This window comes from Callithrix jacchus, chromosome 3 (assembly GCF_049354715.1).
Source record: "Callithrix jacchus isolate 240 chromosome 3, calJac240_pri, whole genome shotgun sequence".
Lineage (NCBI taxonomy): Eukaryota > Metazoa > Chordata > Mammalia > Primates > Cebidae > Callithrix > Callithrix jacchus.
Window position 1 is genome coordinate 61412342 of NC_133504.1, and position 19103 is coordinate 61431444.

The window sequence follows — 19103 nt, forward strand, 5'->3', positions numbered from 1 at the left end:
CTTACCATCTTCTGTTTACCACAGTGGCTATTTGCTGTTTTTGCATACAGTGTTCTACATATGTCTGTTAGATTAGTTGATTTATTGTGTATTAGGAGTCTTCTCTTGCCTTATGTATCTTCTGTCTGGTTGTTCTATCTGCTATCAGGACAGGATATTGACCTTTTCAACTATTATTCCAACTGTGTATACCTCCTTTCAATTCTGCCAGTTTTTGTTTCATGTATATTTTATGGTCTGCTATTAAGTGCATAAACATTTTTTTTTTTTGAGACGGAGTTTCATGCTTGTTACCCAGGCTGGAGTGCAATGGCACGATCTCGGCTCACAGCAACCTTCGCCTCCTGGGTTCAGGCAATTCTCCTGCCTCAGCCCCCTGAGTAGCTGGGATTACAGGCACACGCCACCATGCCCAGGTAATTTTTTGTATATTTTTTAGTAGAGACGTGGTTTCACCATGTTGACCAGGATGGTCTCAATCTCTTGACCTCATGATCCACCCGCCTCGGCCTCCCAAAGTGCTGGGATTACAGGCTTGAGCCACCGTGCCCGGCCGTGCATAAACATTTTTAATTGCCATGTCTTCTTGCTAAGTTCAACAACCTATTAATGTGTAAAGTTGTTATTTGTCTCTTGTAAATTATTTTGATTTAAAGTCTATTTTGTCTGATATTAGTATAGCTACTCCTGCTCTCTTTTAGTTACATTTGCATATTGCCTTCCATATTTTCACTTTCAATCTATTGTGTCTCTGAATCTAAAATGAGTTTCTTGCAGAGAGCATATCGTTGGATCACTTTTTAAATGCATTCTGCCAATCTCTGTTTTTTTGTTGGAGAGTTTAATCCATTTACATTTAAAGTAATAACTGATAAGGAATAACTTACGTCTGTCATTTTGCTAGCTGTTTGTTTTTTGCTTTGTTTTGTTTGAGATGGAATCTTGCAGTGTCACCCTGGCAAGATCTCAGCTCACTGCAACCTCTGGCTCCTGGACTCAAGTGAGTCTCCTGTCTCAGCCACCCTAGTAGCTGGGATTACAGGAGCACCATCATGCCTGGCTAATTTTTGTATTTTTAGTACAGACAGGGTTTCAGCATGTTGGCCTGATTGGTCTTGAACTCCTGACCTCAACTGATCCACCCACCTTGGCCTCCAAAGTGCTAGATATTTGTTTTCTATTAGAACTTTTTAGATTCCCATTTCCTGTATTTCTATCTTATTTGTGCTTAGTTTATTTTTTGTAGTGAAATGTTTAAGTTCCTTTTTTGCTTTCTTTTGTGTATATTCTATATAAGCTGCTTTTTAATGGCCCAGCCTGTATTTTCAGGCTTACAAAAGGGTGAAAGAAAAATAAGGGGTTGGAAAAGGGTGCCAGCTCTTTAAATCCCCTGGAAGTCATTTTAGTTGTAGTGGAAGAAGTTTGCAACAATAGGGGAGATACAATGGTTGCCTGCCTCTTTGTCTGCACCTCTGTAATCAGAAGCATCAGTGAGCAATTAGAGCATAGCTCCCGGGTATTTGGAGCACAGGGTCCCTTTTTCATCCCCCCAAACCCCCCTACCAACACCTGGCTTCTGCATGGCATGTGCAAGCTGCTCTGGTAACATGTTCACAGCTGCCTGCTAGGAACTGAGGATGGGAGATAGAAAGCTGTTACTGTACTAAGCACTTGAAATTACTGTCCAAGTCCTCCCCTGGAAGTTGCTAGCCTTCAATAGATCCCAGAGTTTCTAAAGAGTTACATCTAACAGATTCGGCCAGTGCAATTGTCTAGCTACAGAGACAGATTTCTGGTGCTTCCTATGATGACATCTTCACAGAATCCTCTTTCTAGGTTGAATGTGTCTTAATTTTCTTTTGTATTTCATTTCTAGTTTGGTCTTTCTTTCTTTAGACTCATTCATATTTAACCCTTTTTGAAGGTAAAGGTTTACAATATGCCTTAGTTCAACAAGATCATATTTATGCAAAAGCAAGTGCATAGCAAGTGCAAAAGAAAAGACTTACTAGCAAACATTTTTTGAAGCCCTGAGAAAAACCTACACATGAGTTCCATGAAGCTTCTATATCAGAAGATGTGCGTAAGAAGCAGTAGGTAGACTATGAACATGTTGATTATATAATGCAAAGAAGTAAAAATACTAACTCTATAATTCAATGTTTCTCAAATTATATTTCTAAACAGAAATCCTCAACCTCATCTGGTACACTTCTTCCAAGTCCAAAATTAAACAACCCTTCCAAGACATTGTGAATCAGACACCTATAAACAGAGTATATATACATTTTTACTTAATGTAATCTTTCAGAGTATAAACTGTATGCTAAACTTTAAAAGTTATTTTAATATTGGAAATGTCTATGGATTGTTTGAAGTAGCTTATTAAATAAATAACTAATGGTAATAGGTAATAAATAGATTCAACATATTAAACCACAGTTACATATGTGATATGGTCACATTTCAATATATTTGTAGGAGGGCTACTTCTCAGCAATGCAACTCAAAAATTACATAATGGGAATTTATGTGACTAAAGGCACAGTTATTGTACACTCAAATAAGCATATATAAAATGTTTCCACATTAAAATGCACAGGGGTATTGTTTATTTACCAGTATCTTGGTACAATTGTGTTATTTTTCTAGAAAAAAAAAATTCATCTTGTAGTTGGGAGTCACCTCTATTGTGCCTGGCTGAGATAGACTTTTCATCTATCAAGACTTTGTCATCTTGATATGAGGTGGGTTTTTTTTTTATTTTTCTCATCTTTCTGTCTGTACAATAACATCTTTTAAGTTATTTTTTATGCTTTATGTCTCTCCTTCTTCCCCATCCCCTCTCTCCCAATTAAATGCTCAGTATAATATATGACAAAACTTGTATGCTCATTCAGCAAATATTTATTAAACTGATTACCACTGTTCTAAATGCTAGAAACATATCCCAGATAAATAGGGTTTATTCTGTAAAAGTGGAGCCAAACAAAAGTATTAAGGAAAATATGCTCTATATGCTACAGAAATATTTTCTAAGAACAGAAGAGGAAATGCAGTATTGGAAAGGAGTTTCAATTTTAAATAGGTCAGGGAAAGCCTCATTCATAGGGGAGTTACATAAAACATGAGTTACAGTTTCACAAAACTACACAACAGTTGCAACATAAATGCTGTCATTCACATTATAAGTGACTGATGCTTCCTCAGTTGTGCAGGCCACAACACACGCAGTTATAAGTACTGTCCTGGTAAAGACTTGAAGGAGATAAGTGAGAAATCTGTGTGCATATTGGGGAAAGTAATTCTAGGCAAGGATCATAAAAACAAATATTTTGAGACAGAAACTTTTTATATGTGTTTCTACAGCCAAAGAGGACAATGTATTTGAAAAGTGTTCGATTAATATTTGGATACAATTTAAATATTGTCCACAACCAATCATTTTGACTATATATTAATCCAAATTAACATTTAAATGTCCTAAAAACAATAAAAATAAAATTATTCTGTCTATACTTTTCTGTATTGGATAACTGAAACTTCATCACAATTGATTATTTACCATTATTGACACTTTTGAAGCCATGTATGAGCAGATAACATAAACATTTATGACAAAGGACTATATATTGACCAGGATTTATGCATTATTATCCTTTTAGCATTTTAGAAAAAATGCAGATTAATTTCATTCAGTTTGTGATCTGTACAATGAATTTTCGTAACACACAGTGACTTAGTGTAGTTAGGCATGCTGAAATAGGTAAGCACACACAATTTGCAAATATTAGTAGACCTGGATTCCTTTTTAAGTACCTACATTGTGAAACACCTCATTAAATATATTTCTACATTCTGTGGATGGATGCTCATAATCAGAAGAAATCCAAATGTATTTGTGTGATGATTGAAAAATAAATAGAGCTGTGGTTTCTTTTGAGTTGATGCCCTGCTTCTTCCCAGCTGGGACTTTCAGCTCAATCAAAACAAAAGGGATGTTCTGGAGTGAGAATTAAAGAAATCTTCTGAGCGCTTTCAGATACACTGTCTGCTTTAACCCTTTTCAAGTTTCAGATCCCTCTTGCTCCCACTCCAAAAGCATTCTAGGGGAATTATAATACTTTGTTCCATTTCCAAAATTTTCTGTTTTTCCAGACGAGTGCTTTATATGCCAACAACGCAAACTAAGCCACCAATTGTAAAGCAAAAATAACAGTCGATCCTTTCTAGCCTACACTTTGGGATATTAAATTCTAAGTGTATTGTGAGAAACTCATTTCAACAACCAATTACTGCTTCAAAGACACAACGAAGGCTAAGTAAGAAAGCATCATCAACCTCACATTTCTGAAGTGTATGCGCTCTGTGTGAGCCAAACCCCATGAAGCGTTGAACCAAACAACCCCAGCAGGTTCCTATCCTCTTGGTTATTCAGCATTAATTTCTTAATGCCTGGTTGGGCTTGCTGATGAGTGGCCTCTATCTCTCAGGTATTCTGCAACATTGATTTCCAGCCTTGGAGTGAATTATTTGTTCGTTTTCTCTTTGCATGATTTAACACAGTTGGATTGTTATAAAGAGAGGGGGAGGGAAGAAAGCTCTTGAATAGATTTGCCCTACTTGAGGCTTTCTGTTTAATAATACTGATATGAATATACATGTTTTTCAAAAGGTTGCTAAGATTTCTTCCAGCTATAAAGTTCTAAAATTTTGCATTGAACCACCAAATGCCTATAATTAAGAGTTTTTATACCCAACATATACAGTTTCTAATTAGGATCATGGTTATAAAATATTTTCAGTGGATATAAAAAGTCCTTCCAGCCAAAATATGTTTTTGTTCAAAAATTTTACTAGCAGGAATGTTTTATTAATGTGTTTTTCCAAAACACTTCCTAAGCCAGTTCAAAGTCTTTTTTGCATGGTTGCTATCTTATAATTTAGTGCAATCACTTTGAGTAAAAGTGTCATTTTTTCAATTTTTTGCATTCTTCTTATCTAATACTGAATGAGTGCTCTAAATCTTTTATTACTACACCTTAATAGCATGTAAGCATCAGTAATTTGTTAAATATCTAAAAAAAAACAGTTGTTGGATTTAAAATTGTTTAGAAATAAAAACAGTATACACCTAGCACAGATAGTGTCTGTTTCTGAGTCATGGCCATCTTATTCTGAATATTCCTGCTTTTGTCATCCAGTCATCAGTATTTTCATCAATATTTAAGAAGCTTGGCCTGAAAATAAATTTGTTTATCACATAATTTAAAAATTATTATTCTTGATTATCTTTTTAATTATAAATTACAACTCATAGAAACATATATAAAAATATCTAATCAAGATATTTATCTAAAAGCAACTTTAAAATATTTACATAATAACTTAATGATTTACTTCTGAAAGAAACTCTCTACTGAAAGACATAACAAATTTCTGTATTTATATTCTGTTAGTAGTTTTCCCAGTGTCTCTCCAAATATAATTCTGCTCTCAAAATATGTCAACTGAGTATTTAAATGTGCACACATATTTCTGAGCATCAAGAATGGTATAATAAGACCTAGTCTATATTTCATATTCAGGAAATACACACTGACACATTGTACAGATTTAGATAAAAAATGGGAGACTCTTAGATAAATAAAAGTGTAAATTATATTGATGGTTTCAGATAATTGAATTAATATTATCAACTGTAAATTATGTTAATTTAGATGTTTTCCATATTTAAATGTTCCTCAAATATGTTCTAATATTAACTTCTGAAGTCATTGCCAAATTTTTTCAGTTGAATGACCCTTAATCTTTTCCTTATACTTCAATTCAACAAATTCATATTTTTGTGAAGAATTGGAAATTGAGTAAAATGGAATATTATGCTGAACATGTAATATAATACAGTCTCTGTAGGAGATACATTCTGTGATCCCCAGTGGGTGGATGAAACAGCAGATACACGATAGAAATCTATGCAATCATAAAAAGGAAAAAGATTGTCCTTCGCAGGGACACGGATGGAATTGGAAGCCATCCTTAGCAAAATAACACAGGAACAGAAAACCAAATACCTCATATTCTCACTTATAAGTGAGAGTTGAATGATGAGAGCATGTGGACACATTGTGGGGGGATCACACATTGGGGCCTGTCAGCATTGTGGAAGGAGGGGAAGAATCAGAAAGAATAGCTAAGGGATGGTGCAGTTAATACCTGGGAGATGAGATGATCTGTGCAGCTAACCATCATGACACATGTTTACCTCTGTAACAAACCTGCACATCCTACACATGTATCCCTGAGCTTAAATTAAAAGTTAACAACAACAAAAAAAGTAACAGCAGATAGTACTGAGCCCTATATACACTATATATTTTTACATGAATACCTACTTATAATATAGTTGAATTTATCAATTAGGCACAGTAAGAGGTTAACAAAAACAAATAATAATAAAATAGAACAATTATATGAATATGCTGGCATCACTACTCTTGAGCTTTAAGGCTAGCATTAAGTAAAATAAAGATTACCTGAACACAAGCACTGCAATTTCACATTAGTCTAATAACAGACGGTTTCTAAGTTGCTAAAACAGGCAGGTAGCCTATACAGCATGGATGTTCTAGATTAATAACTGATTCAAGTTCCTGGCAGGACAGAGCAGGATGATGCAGTGTTTGATCATGCTACTGATAACTAGGTGCAATTTCAAACTTATGAATTGTTTACTTCTGAAAGTTTTTATTTTGTTATTTTCAGACTCTAGTTGACAGTGGCTAACTGGAACCGAAGAAAGTGAAACCTCAGATAATGGTGGACTACTGTATTAGCTTTATCCTATAGTCAGCTGGTCAACTAAGTTTTTAAATTTCATAAAATAGGGTGATAATAAAAAATATGGAAGTAGTGCCTTGTCTTCTGGTGAACATTCTATGCTAAATTCTAGTTCTTAAAATAGGGAAATTCTCATTCTGACCTGATTCACTTTTAAGCTACTGGAAATACCAACCAACAAATTAGATGACTAGGATTTCAAAACATTCTTCATTTTGCTAAATTTTGTCAAATTTCTATATCATCTAAAATATTTCATGCAAAAATATTAAGTTAATACTAGTTTTAAATGGCCTATTAACAAATGCAGGGAGCTTCACTTGTTTTTTAAAATGTTGATCAATTTGCTAACAAATTCATGTTACCTCCAAATCTTATCATAATGATGAGGACATCAAAAATAAAAACAACAACAGCATAATCAACAAGAAACCTCTAAAAGTAGAAGTGCCTTTTGTGCTTTTTTATCTGTGAAGGACATGTGTACATGTGTGAGGAGGTCAAAGAGAGAGAGGCTCACAAACAGATCCATCATAGCCCTGTTTTATAATTATAGATTTATTAAAATGAATTTAGTTTTTAATGGTCAGTCAATATGCCAAGGAGTATTTCTAATTATCCTGCAAATTGTTTGCATCTGTGACTAATCCTACTGCAATACATCTTTGCCAATCAACTCACACCATTTTTGAATACAGCTTATTTATATCTCTATCAATTTTCACTGTTATTTTACACTGTCCACCCACATTTTTTCTGTTTTGCTATTATTTTGCATGTACTTTACATACTTATCCATTGTTTTTCTACTGAAAATTATATGGGATTTGAATCATTTTTTACAACACCAGAAAAAATTGGATTGTGCTTAGCTTTTTCTTGCTTTTAGCTTTAGAAACCTAGAGGTCATTTATTTATATAGCTAAAATTAAAAAATATAATTAAGACACTCAATAAAATGGGAAATATTCTAATAATTTTAAGTCAGAATGTGAGAGGACTACAATTCAATATTCTGAAATTTATCATCCACTACAAGACCTGACAATGCTTTTTGTGGATAAAAAGAAAGGCATTATTTTAGATAATCTCACTAAAGTCCTTTGCAAATCTAAATTTCAAGGAAAAGAAAAGCAAAATTTTGTATTAATAACTAAACAAAACCTTCCTGTGGACACCTAACCTTTCAGGAAGGGAATAAAAAGACATCTTTGTACTAGACAAAATAGATCTATAAAGTGCTCCTTTATTCTTACAGAGTATGTTGGCAAAGTAAGCCACACTGCTACCTGCTAAAGAGAAGGCATTTATTTCAAAGTTTCTGCCATTCTTTTTGGATCACTAATAGATAAAATCTTTACAGCCATGAATAGAGAGATAAATTTTTGTAAAATTCCTTCATAATGGTTGGAATATATGAAAAACTGTACAGAATCATGTTTGTCACAGGGAAAAACAGACCAGAGTAAAGTAGCAAAGCTAAGAGAAATGTTTACTTCTGGACAGGAGCCAAATAAAACAGGTTTAGAGAACAAGGAGAAACAATTCTAGTTAGAGGTACTCTGTAGTTAGGATGACCACGGAATTTCAAGAACAGAATATCTATTATATCTATTATTGTTTTCCTATTATTTAAAGAAGAGCTAGCTTATGAATATAAGCCCCAAATCTTAAGCAAAGCTTTCTATAGAGATGAATATTAGTGTTTTTTTTTCTTTTTTTGGAAGGACTAGGTCCAGAGTTGTTTCAGTGGAACAAAATAGTGACAGAAAGAATTAGTACATCTGAGGGAAGCTACAATAAATATGAAATATTCAGTGGAAGTAGAAAATTAAAGTAAAGGTGACTCAGAAGAAGGTACATTTACTCTGAATATCCTTAAATATATTGAAAGTAATGGTGGCTTTCATTATAAACACAGGTGATCCCATCACAATGAAGACAACTAGAAAAGTGATATTTTACTATAATTAATTCTGCCCTGGGCACAAACAGGAAACATTTTTGGTATCTATTCTACATAATTGGGTAGAATTATTATAGGCTTTCAGTTTTAGGGGAATTGGTCTTTTATGACTATATATACTTTCAGTTTCAGACATTCTGAAATAAGGCCATAGAACGAGTGCATAAGAAATTTCAATCCTAGTGAGCCATTATAGTTTAGAGAATTATGACTAGTAATGATTTTATATATGAAAGAGTCATGTAAGAAATCTAATTCTCTGACCTCTCTGGTCACTGTCCACATCAAACACACTTCGTTGACCTATTTTGCCTCCTTTATTTCCTGAAGTCATAAGAGCACATATAATCACTTCTGCAGACACGCAACTGGCCAATGCCAATCACATGGTGGAAGCAGATAACAATGCTGTGGCAAAGAATATTCCTCCTCTAATGCTGTAGAAGGGTTCTTGTTGGACTTGTCTACATTCTGATACAACATGATTTTGGGGATTTCCTTTTTAACAACATATGGCCTATACATTTTTTATGGTATATTTTGTGTTGTGTCTCCTTGAAGGCTGAAATTTCGGGAGAAGCTCATATTGTTAACTTACTTACTCCCAAGACCCATTTAGAAATATCAGTTGTATTTACTTACTTACTTTGAAGAAGGCAAATCTAGCCAAATGCAAGCAATGCTACCAATGCAAAACATTGCTAAATTTGAATGTGAACACACTTAATAGCTACCTCTCTAAATGTATAATATGCTTTTTTTCCATTTTCTTCTGAAAGAAATATTCTGTAAACTTTTTTCTAATAAATATTGCACTCCTAAGCTAATACATACCTTTGTTATAATAATCTTCTCAAGTCCAGATAATTAAAACCAGGGCTTTGAGAAACATATTTTTAAAGCAAATATTTGTCAATTCTATTTATATTACTAAAACTTGTTATTAATACAATAATGAAGATACACATGCACCTGATAACAATGATTAAAAGACAGTAAATCACCAAGCTGATTATACTTCTGCTCAAATTTGATTTTTTGATCTTTTGTAAGATAAACACATTTTCAATATTTATTTGTCTTTATTTATAGAATTATGGTAAAATAACGTTTTACATGTTTTGTGTGAAAAGAGACAAGATGTAAAATTGTGAGCACAGGTGAATGATGCTTATCATTTGCATGATTATGATTATTATTATTACAATTTAGCATTTGTAGGTCTCTTAATTTTTGTTAGGCATTCTGCTAAGCAACTTACTAAGTTCCCTTTATTCATTACATCACAAGAAAAATGCAAAAAGGTATTTTAGATAGGTATTAGCTCTAGGTACTAGCTAGTCCTTTAGTAGGTATTAGTACTAACTTCATGTTGTAAATAAACAGGTAGAATGGAGTTAGTAGACCAAGCAAACACAGCTCATTCATGGTGAGAGTGAGTTCTCTGATAGCCTCATTATAATTTATCCAGGGCAGAGTGTGTAATATTTAGCTCAGAAGCAGCCACTACTCTACTTTCTGTCCTTGCAAATATCAATAAACAGGTCAACCACTACTCCTTAATCAGAGCTTGGATTCAATTTGAAACGTGTTTATCATCCAGCTCTAAAATGGTATAGTTCACAGAATAAACACCTTCGTATAATTAGTAACTAGACCACTAGCATTAGCCAATCTTCTCTCTTCTGGTCTAGGTCCAAGTGAGATTTTACAATCAGGCCACTCAGGGAGTGGTAAGAGAAAAAAGTCGATTTAGTCATACATGTGGGAGACAGGGGCCCTCATGTCCTCCCTGTATTTTAAAATATGCTCACTAGATATTGACATTAGTTGGTACTGATGTACTCTATCATCGCTTTAGGATTCGAAAAATTTGGAGTCTAGAAAAATAATTGAAATAGTTAAAAAGGAGATAAAGAATTGTTTAAGAAATTATTTTGCACTAGTTAAAATGAGAAAAAAACTGAGTGGATAAGTCAATAATGTCTATTCTGAGAAAATAAGAAAAATTTTCAAACAAGTAGAAGATCAAAGGAGAGATCCAACTAAGGCTATTAAACAGATGCCCAAATTACAGAATGAGAATCTGCAAACATTGCAGAAGTATTAACAAGGATATCAGGGATACCATTAAAAACAATACTTAACATCTTTGTTCTTCTCATTTAACTTTATTCTCTGAACACAAATAGTATCATATACTTGTGTAAGCATACGGAATGTCATGAAATCAGTATTTGGATTAAAGAAAAGAGTATGAAAAGACTGGTGCTCAGCCATCTCTGCAATATTAGAACAATGTATTGCCTGTTCTCTTTATCATGGCAATTAATGAATGCCAGTCTTAAAAAGGAGAACCCATCTCAATGTGTTTATTATCTTGAGGATCTCAGGAAATCCAAGAATTCTGGTAGAGATACTGCTTATATTCCTAATAAAAGCTGTATAAAGAGTACCCAAATTAAGAAAAAAGTACATGATCCCTTGATTATGCAGAGAACACATATAATCAAATACAAGTCGGCAGACAGATACCTTTTCACCCTACATCACCTACACTCAGCTGCCTCTGGATTCAGCTTTGGCTACTCTAGACAGGTCATGTGAACTCTGATTCACCAACACCTGATGGCATCCTGCTTCCAGCACCATTGTAGACCTGGGTCTTTTCACTTTCTCACACAGGGATTTTAGCCAAGTGGCAGACCACTGGGCCCATAGATTAGCACATCTCAGAAGTGAGAGGTTAGCTGCAGTCCACAGATGAACAATTCTGGGTGGCAAATTCTACTTACCAATGGTCCCAGAAAAAATGAACTTGTGTTATGTACCATAGCGAGTTGGATAATGACAACGTTGTATCACATATTCCTCCTATTTTTCTTACTCTACTTTATTCCTACTTCTTGAGATCACTTCCAAATAAAAGAAATTACCATCAAAATAAACTACCTATACCCGAGTTTTTATCTTCAGTGTTATATTTTGAAAGCCCAAAGTAAATCACAGAAGTTTATATTCACTTTTATCATCTCTCTCTCTCATTCTGTTTCTTTTTTTTTTCTTTTCTTAGAGCAAAATACATTGTATATCATGAAAGCACTTAGTTTATTATCTAGTTCTATCTCAATTCTTGAACCATTAAGTAAGAATGAATATATGTTCTTTTTCCTTAAATAGGCACTCATTTCAACACATGAGATGATAAGAATAGAAAATACTGGGATAATCATTGTATCTTCTCTATTTCCCAATCCCCATACCATCCCTCCATATACTCATTTGATCCATAAAGGCAGCATAAGCCTTTATGCCTTCTTCCATTACATGAAAGTATAGAATTCTTCACAATAGCAGATCTGTCTGTGACGTCCTGAAGGTTCTCACTTCAGTGGTAAACATTATAACTTTTCAAAGAAAACATACACGTCCAATGTTGGCTTCCGTACATCTTAGACCAAACTATCAGCTGTTGCTCAATCCTACTACTGACCAAGTACAGATGAGGAACACTTATGGAGCATGTGGTAAATTGTTGCTTAGCCAGAACCAGAAAAATATGGTCCACAGGCGAAATCAAGTCCTCCAACATTTTCTAAAAAAGTTTTATTGGAATAGAGCCACACTAATTTGTTTATGTATTGGTGATCGCTGCTGCCACACTGCAAAAAGCTGAGTTTTGTGTTTGCAACAGAGATTATATGGTATAAAAGAAGAAATATTTACTATCCATTCTCTTGAAGAAAATTTTTGCTAACCCCTGTCCTACACTATGACTTGGGAGTCGTGTGTGCTCTTCATTTTGTTTCTTCCTATAAACTTTCATGCTATGTTAAAAGAGACTATGGATTTACATTGTCTTCCCAGATCAAAAAACATAAAAGCACTTATCCTTAATTAGGACTTTGGAGCATGGACATCTTTGAAATATTTATAAAACACAGGACATTCCTACACGTAAGTAACAGTGCTTGATTAAAATGGCACTATCCCCGCTCTAGTAGCTGAATGAGTACACTGATCTGGTCACTGAAGAGAGGATCTGCTTTTGGTGTATAGACAGACAATACTTGCTACATGCTCAGTACCCAAAATACATGAGCCAAACCTGAGATTGCTCCCCATCAATGACTGAGTTCAATGTGGATGCTGGAGATGAGCTCCTAACTCAGATGGTGATGGTCTTGGCTCCAGGGTTCCTTATCCAGTTGGTGGAGTGTTTCCAGGAATTTCACTACAATCTGAATCTCTTTCTTGTCAGTCCTCTTTTCCTTCTTCCGCCCTGTCAATGGGGCCTGTATTGTTTTCTGAATGCTCCCTCTGCCTAACTATGGGTCCCTTTTAACCTACAACAGGAATTTCCACACGTTGAATTTATATACCTGTTCTGTTCTTGTTTCCATTTGCTATGTTTTATTATCTCACTCAAGTTATATATAACACCAAAATAAATTATGATTGGAGGATGATGGTTTCTAAAAATTATTTATATGGTTATAGTTTGGAATAGTTATAGAACCAAGAAATCTGTTGGATGGTGAAACCCCGTCTCTACTAAATATACAATAAATTAGCTGGGCATGGTGGCACGTGCTTGTAATCCCAGCTATTCAGGAGGCTGAGGCAGGTGAATTGCCTGGACGCAGGAGGCGGAGGTTGCGGTGAGCCGAGATCGTGCCATTGCACTCCAGCCTGGGTAACAAGAGCGAAACTCCGTCTCAAAAAAAAAAAAAAAAAAAAAAAAAAGAAAGAAATCTTTTGGGAGATCCTTTTTCAACAGTGTTGTGTTTCTACACATCTTCTGAGAAGAGACATTACTCTGCTACATTTTTCTAAACAACATTTTCAAGGCTGTGCAAACAGCCTTGAAAGTTAGGGATAGTTTCTCCATGTGGGGCAAATACAGACTCCATTGCTATCTAAGACAATAAAGATAATCTTTCCCTCTGGGGCAAACATTGATTTGGTTTTCTGGAAGCCCGTTTAAAAGATGAAGTTTCCTAAGTTAATGTTTCCTCAGTTGTACAAAAATCAACAGTGTGAACAGCATCTACCTGAGCAGCTTCACATTCGCTGCATAGAACCCAGAAGGCAAAGAGAAAGAACCAAGGAACTCATGCTGTTTCCTGTGCAAAAAAAAGGAAATCTTTAGTCTTTTGCTTGAATCCATGCAACTAAGGCAGACTAGCTTGCTATCATGCAGAGTTAGAAGCTCAAATTCTTCAGTTTTTGACAAAGTCTAATCATTTAAAAAACAGAGAGAGAGAGAAAGAGAGATGATTTTTACAAAAGTAGTGAATTTTAAATAACCATTAAATTTCCTTTCTCCAAATATAAATTTTACTATCTTACCTCAGTGATAGCTAAATAATTTTCATTGCAAATTATATGTTAAAATTCAATATACTTATTAAGACCATTTTTGGCTGGTGCCAGAGCATTCAAGAGGAAAGAAAAAAAGCATTTGCCTATAAATCTATACAGCTTTATTTTCAAACTACTTTTTATCAAGCAAAGATTCTATTGATTTAGGTAAATAAATCACTTGAGTATTCCCACTTCTTCAAAACCCACATGACTATTTTAGATGAAAGGAGATTTGTGGTTGTAACTATGGCTCTGTCTGGCATTGGAGAAATGACTGATAGGATCTGGCACCTCATGTAGAAGCCTCTTCATTTACCCTTTAGTATTTTAGCTGTCTGTATGTTCAGCTCATGTTCAGCTATGATGATTATTTTATGCTAATAAAGTAATATTATGTAGTTTATACCAAGCCAGGAAAAAGCAAAATGAGCCTGGAGAGGACTCTGCAGCTGTGTGGATTGACTGTATATGGTCCCTGGGGGATGCGATTATCAGACAACTGGATCATCATTAGGATAATTAGTGTACTTGGCAACTGCATTAGTGGAATTACTGTCATTGCTCACAGCTTGTCAGTGCAATGTTTTTTGATTTGCTAAGATTTGTTTTTACAAATGAAACTGACCATATGAGTGAAATCAAGAAAAGTAAATACTTCCATTATCTCTATTCAGTCAGTTTAAGAACTGACACATAACAAGTAAATAATTTTAAGCCTAAAGGGGTGTTTCCTGAAATTACATGGTTAAATTGTAACTGCCCTGGAAGTAAATTTAGGGAATTCAAACAAAATGTATTATTGGTTATGAGCAAATTATCTGTTTACATTAGTATTTTTATGCCTTTCTTTTTTTTTCTGTTGGCGCTCACGCCTGTTTCTGTGTGAGAATCTATTAGATCCTATTCCCAAGCTTAAAAAAGAGTTATTTCTAAAAATAAACTCTGCCCTTTCAGTTGAGAAATATTTTGTTTTACTTGGATCTTTCTAAAACTTCAGATAGCAGATTTCTTTCTTTTTTTTTTTTTTTTTTTTCCAGTGGAACGGGAGAATCACAAGGAATAGGGTGTTCAGAGGAATGTATTGAGTAGAGGTGAGAAACTAGGATGTTGAAAAGTAATAAAAGGAGAGAAGGAGAGGAAGAAAGGAAGAAAAAGAGGGAGAGAAAATAGGAATATTGCTTTATTCTAAAAATGGGTATTAATAATGGCCGATCAATATTTTGTGTATTTAAAATGGAGAACTCTGTAAATATTTATTGAGTTTACTTGTTCCGGATCTGAGTTGAAGTCCTGGATATCCTTATTAATTTTCTGTCTCATTGAGTCTAAATCCCGTTATGGGTCTTATGTATCTGGGTATTAAGATCTCTTATTGTTGCATTGATCCTTTTACCACTGTATCTTTGTTGCTTTGAAATCTATTTTATCAAATGTGAGAATTGCAACTCCTGCTTTTTGTTTATTTATTTATTTTTGCTCCCCATTTGGTTGGTAAATTTTTCTCCAACCCTTTGTTTTGATTCTTTGTGTATCTTTGGATATACCGTTAGGTTTTGGCTGTATCTTTTGATTGGGGGATTTAGTCGATTTAAATTTAGGGTTACTGCCATTTAATGATAACTGGCTATTTTATCCATTCGTTGATGTAAATTCTTCTTTATGTTGATGTTCTTTACTTTTTGGTATATTTTTAGAAAGGCTCATACTGGTTGTTCCTTTCTATATATAATGCTTCTTTCAGAAGTTCTTGTAAAGCAGGCCTGGTGGTAATAAAATCTCTGAGTACTTGCTTGTTCATAAAAGATTTTATTTTTCCTTCAATTCTGAAGCTTAGTTTGGCAGGATATGAGATTCTAGGCTGAAAGTTCTGTTCTTTAAGTATGTTGAATATTGGCCCCCACTCTCTTCTGGCTTGTAGGGTTTCCACTGAGAGATCTACTGTAAGTCTAACAGGCTTTCCTTTATGGGTAACCTGGCCTTTCTCTCTGGCTGCCCTTAGTGTTTTCTCCTTTGTTTCGATCCTGGTGAATCTAATGATTATGTGCCTTGGGGTTTTTCTTCTTGAGGAATATCTTTGTGGTGTTCTCTGTATTACCTGGGGTTGAATAGTGTCCTGCTTTGCTAGATTGGGAAAATTTTCCTGGATAATATCCTGAAAAGTATTTTCCAGCTTGGATTCATTCTCTCCATCACATTCAGGTACACCAATCAAACGTAGATTGGGTATTTTCACATAGTCCCATATTTTTTGGAGACTTTGCTCATTCCTTTTCATACTTTTTTCTCTGTTCTTGTCATTTTATTTCATTAAGTTGGTCTTCGACCTCTGATATCCTTTCTTCTGCTTGATCCATTCTGCTATTTAAACTTGTGCATATTTCACTAAGTTCTCTAGTTCACTAGTATTTTTATTACCAACTGTAAGTCAATTCTTAGAAGGGAAATTCTGAGGCCAATCTTAATCTCTCCTAGAACTTTGACACTCAGTGGGCCTGCAATGATTATTCACTAAATATCTTCCACTCTCTATTCTATTCTGAAAGAAATTGGTATTTTGAAAAGTATGAAATAAACACCAGCATGTTTTTTTAATGCTCAATACTGCTTTTTTGTTGTTAGTTTAGAAAGGATGACTTTCTGATTAATGTTAGCTGATCTCCAATAACTCTGATGCCCCAATGACAATGGAACCCTTACTGTTCAAATTTGGCAAAGCTCGCCATTTCTATGCTAGAGAAATACAAACTTGGTCTACATGATGTTTATGACTGTTTTCATGAGACTGAATCTTGAAGCACAAAACTCTTCTATTTATTTCTCGTTTTGCTTCTCTCATGAGATTGATCAGGCAAGGTCATACCATAAGGAAACTAAGGCTTTCTCACTTCTTTTCATCAAGCGTAACTGCCTCTGACTTCCAAGAAGAATGTGAAAAACTGAATATGTGTCTTTGCAGAAACAACTTAAAGTATTGGTAACAGTCTTTTTTTTCCACACTTTTTTTTTTTAATTGCATTTTAGGTTTTGGGGTACATGTGCGTGGGAAAACTGGTAACAGTCTATTACTTTTTGTCATGTATATTTGGATGTCATATTCTCTACATTTTTTACCATATATTTGTGTGTGTATATACACATACATACAATTTTTACCATATATATATGTGTGTGTGTTTGTGCGTGTATATATATATATATACACATTTTTTTTTTATTTCTGCTGTCTCCACAGAGTAGCCAGTCTCAGAAAAAGACACAGACATGACGGTATCCAAGAATGTGGAGAATACAACAGGATTCATTAATATCAACACTCAGTTCTCAAATTTATTATCTTTTTAATGAAAGATTTAAAAGTATGATTAATGGATTTCCCCCTAGAAATATAATCCAGCATGTGTACTTTGAAAAATATTTAAAAGTTGTTATCAAATAAAGATTATAACAAATTCATTCATACAAAGTTAAATATTTACAGATCAAAATTCAGACATGTACAAAAGCTTGCTAAAGGAAGTAATATTTATTTTAGCTTCCAAGAAAAATAGCAGACAGTTAAAGAAGCAACCAAGGAACAGAGAGTAGCTCGTGAGAATGACTCGGCATGCGAAGAACCGCATCGCGGGGGTTGTCTACACCTACCACGAAAAGCGGAAGGACACAGCGGCCTCAGGCTATGGGACCCAGAACATTTGACTGAGCCCAGATGCTGTGAAGGACTTTACTGCTGTTGCCTCTGCCTGCAGCCCTGCCACGATCCTGTTGTCACCCCAGATGGCTACCTGTATGAGCGGGAGGCCCTCCAGGAGTACATTCCGCATCAGCAGAAGGAGATCCCCCGGCAGATGAAGGCCTGCGAGAAGCAGCCGGGCGCCAGGCGGGAGCAGCAGAAGGAACTCCAGGGTCTCAGGATCACGTGCGGGGCTTCCTGGAGAAGGAGTCGGTCATCGTGAGGTGGTCCCTGAACCCTTTCACAGCCAAGGCCCTCTCGGCCACTAGCCCAGATGATGCCCAAACTGGGCCCAGCGTGGGTCCCCTAAGTAAGGACAAGGACAAAGTGTTACCCAGATTCTGGATCCCGTCGACGACGCCCGAAGCCAAGGCCAGCAAGCTGGAGGAGCCGTCCCGCACAGTCACCTGCCCCATGTTGGGAAAGCCCCTGCACATGTCGGACCGGACGCCCGTGCCCTTTGCGCCGCTCGGGGGACCACGTGGGGCTCATCACACGCAGCAAGAGCTACGTGTGCCCTGCGACCCGCGACAGCCTGAGCAACGCCACCCCTTGCACTGTGCTGCGGCCCTCTGGGGCTGTGGTCACCCTTGAACGCGTGAAGAAGCTGATTCGGAAGTACATGGTGGACCCTGTGAGTGGAGACAAACTCACGGACCGCGGCACCATCGTGCGAGAGCGGGGCGGTACCGGCTTCGCGGGCTCCGGAGTGAAGCTGCAGAGAGATCTCGGCCGGTGATGGAGGCCTGAGTGCGCGCGAGAGACCAAATAAACCAGCCTGCGTGTGGGGAAAAAAAAAAAAAGAACAGAAATAACGTATCAGAAAACTATTCAACATATAACTCACAAATTACAAATACTACAGCTCATGATAGAAATGAATTTTAAAGCAAGCACATGACATAGTTTTCTCAAACCGGGAAAGGGGTAAAATTTCCTTTAAGCATTATTGAAATGCAGCACATTTTTCACCCCTCCCCATTTAACTCGGGATTTCTCTAATTCTTTATAAAATCTCTAGGACAGCAGCATTCAAAACACCCAATTTGTTGCATACAATAAGACCTTACTAAACTCAAGAGAAATTAAAGGGTATTTTCAATAAACAATTGGATTAATATAATTAACTTTTATTCCTATTTATATAATTTAATTAATGTTAGCTTTGAAAAGCAGAGATTTTCGCAGCATGAATTATTT

At 35.5% G+C, this 19103-nt stretch overlaps 1 pseudogene; it reads left to right on the plus strand.

The window, feature by feature from the left end:
- The first annotated feature begins 17724 nt into the window (after positions 1-17724).
- LOC100389016 (nitric oxide synthase-interacting protein pseudogene) lies at positions 17725-18653 on the plus strand (annotated as a pseudogene).
- The last annotated feature ends 450 nt before the right edge of the window (positions 18654-19103 follow it).